Consider the following 3188-nt stretch of genomic DNA (forward strand, 5'->3'; position numbering starts at 1 on the left):
CGAAGGGGGGGGCATAATGGATACTTTAGCATCAACTGGTGCTGATATGTTAATTCAACATGCATTACCATGGATGGGAAAGAAAGCAGTTGAAATGGGTCGATATTATGGGTCTGAAGCACTTAGAAACCCTAAATTGCAGAAAAAAGCTATTGATTATGCTATCTCTAAAGCAACACCTTTTGTTCAAAAGACTGGATCAGAGATGTTTGATAAATTATCAACCAAAGTAAGACCAAAAAGAAGGTACAAAACTGACCGAAAAGAACTTGATGGTGGTAATTTAGATACAATTTTAGAACAATTTGGCACACCAGGTAAGGTTGCATCGAAGTCGATGGATGTTGTTGGAACATTAATTCCATCAACAAAGGAAGTCTTTGATAGATACAAATCTGGAGCCATTGCCAAAAGTGCATTTAGCACAGATACTGGCATATTGTCGGGTCAATTTTGGTCTGGCAAGGCTGGAAAAAAGACATTAGAAAAATACAAAAATTATCCATGTGAAAGCATGGTAAAAATTGGAAGCAAATTTCACAACACACCGAAATGCTCAAGCTATGATTCAATTGGTTGGCACCCACCAAATTGGGATGAATATGAAAAGGGAATCAAAGGACGACCCAAAAGCGGTGGTTCAATTGATATACACAAAATGATTGGTAAGCTCCCAAAGCCCAAAGCTGGGTGGGTATTACCTGGTCATAAATACACTGGTCCATACAATGATTTGGAAAATCAAGTCAAATATAACCCCAAAACAGGGCAAATACTGGAAATATACGATAAACCAACAGGCAAAACAGATGCAATAGCCATGCAACATGATGTTGATTATTCAGTCTGCAAAGATGACAAAAAATGTAAATTGAAAGCTGACAAAAAGATGGTAAAGTCATTGGATGCTGTTCCATATTCCGAACGACAATGGGGACATTGGTTGGCAAGAAATGCAATAAATACAAAACAGAAACTGGGTCTTGGGGTTCCAAAAAACGTCAAAAGCCGTCGGGTAAAGAGGAAAACTGGCAAGAAAAATTAGCTAATGAGCTGCATAAACCCATACGGCGTAACTTTACTCGGCGGCGTGTTATTGTAAATAATATTGATGAAATATGGGCTGCTGACCTTGTTGAAATGCAACAATTCAGTAAATGGAATAAAGGTAATAGGTATCTTCTCACGACTATAGATGTTTTCAGTAAATACGGATGGATTGTTCCATTAAATGATAAAAAAGGTGAGACCATAACGAAAGCATTTCAAAGCATATTCAAAGAGGGTCGAAAACCAAAGTATCTGTGGACTGATAAAGGCTCAGAGTTCTACAACAAACATTTCAAAGACTTGCTCAGTAAACATAACATTACACTGTATTCGACTGAAAATGAAGAGAAGTCATCAGTTGTTGAGCGCTGGAATCGAACGATTAAAAATAAAATGTGGAAACGATTCACTGCTCAAGGCAATACAATGTATCTGGATATTTTGCCTAAAATATTGAAGCAGTATAATAACACTAAACACAGTTCAATAAAAATGACACCGACAGAAGCATCTAAGAAAAAGAATGTAGGAACTGTTTACTTCAATCTATTTGGCAATTTGAAGCAATTATCATCTTTGCCAAAATTTAAAGTTGGTGAAAAGGTTAGAATATCAAAGTATAAAAGAAAGTTGTTTGATCGAGGTTATACAGAAAACTGGTCAGAAGAGGTCTTCATTATCGATAAAATACAATACACGAATCCGATCACATATAAACTGAAAGATCTCAATAATGAAGAAATTAAAGGAAGTTTTTATGAACCAGAATTATTGAAAGCTAATCAGGAGATATTCAGAATCGATAAAGTTATCAGGAGAGATTACAAGAAGAAACAAGCTTTGGTAAAGTGGAAAGGATACAGTGATGAATTCAATTCTTGGATCCCAATCAAGGATTTAGTCGATGTGTAAAATCATTTCACGGTTTCACGAGTATTCGATAGCGAGTCGATTCAATAAAAAAATCTATTGTTGTGTGCAAGATAAATGATATTCTTACCTCAAAAAGCGTCTACAAACATCAGAACGATGAAAGTGGAGAAATAAATGTCCAAAAAATCCCAAAACATGAACGATAATATACCAACACAAACTCTTTACAAAATGGCCGACACGTGTATCAACAAACTAGTGTCCAGTCCGCTTTGGGTTGTATGCATGAAAGCGCTTGCGTGTTAATCCAAATCAAGCAATATTACGCAATATACAGAAAAATAGCACCACAAGTGTAAAAATTTCAGAACTGAGTGTAATATATAGGTAATCGGGCCATTATTATATTAGTTCACAAACTCTGGTGAAGCTTTAGGGTGGTGTCAGCTGGCCCCTGACTGAAACCTGTTTAACGGCTTGTGCAGATGGTGAATTACTGAGTAGTGTGGGATGTCTTCCAGTAGACGGTACCTCCAGGGTGAGCCCGCTCAGGCCCTACTGGTTTACAGCGGGGTGCTCAGAGTTCGTCAGGACTCAACCTCGGTCCCAGAGGTAAACTGGGAAAGGGGACAGCCGCCTTGTCAGCGGCGGGAAAAAGACCTGGCTGGGGCCAGGCAAGTAAACAGCCAACCGAGCACCCCACGTTCAGGGTTTTGTCCATTTTCGTGACAAGTCACACAACAACCATAATGATTATTTTTTTATCCAAATTGGTGTTCAAAAATATTGTATTCATCATTCAAATCAGCGATTGATGAGTTGGTTGGATTTAATCGATGATTGTTTGTGAGTTTGGTGTCATTTATGAAAAACCTAAATTTAGCGTCTCCGTTGCAGGAGTTTTGAAAAACCGAGGATAAAAATTTAGGTTTTTCAAAAACCGAGGATTTACGTTTTTAGGTTTTTAGGTTTTGACGTCTCCGTGGTTGAATTTAAAGGCTGAAATAGTATTTTATGTAGTTATTGGGGTGAGATAATGTGTGGTTTATGGGGTTTATAAGGATTTGTATGGGATTTTTTATCATTTTTTGAAAAGTGGGTTGATACCCTCATATATCTAACTACTTTCTAACTTTTAAAATTAGAAAACATTCCATGATCACTACAGAGTCAATTCCGGAAAAATGAAAGGCATAACTTTATTTGAACATTTTTGAAGAACATAGATTTGCTATAATACCTTTATAACATAATAATAAGCAGTG

The sequence above is a fragment of the Pavona decussata genome, unplaced genomic scaffold, assembly GCF_977016875.1.
Source record: "Pavona decussata unplaced genomic scaffold, jaPavDecu1.1 SCAFFOLD_329, whole genome shotgun sequence".
NCBI lineage: Eukaryota > Metazoa > Cnidaria > Anthozoa > Scleractinia > Agariciidae > Pavona > Pavona decussata.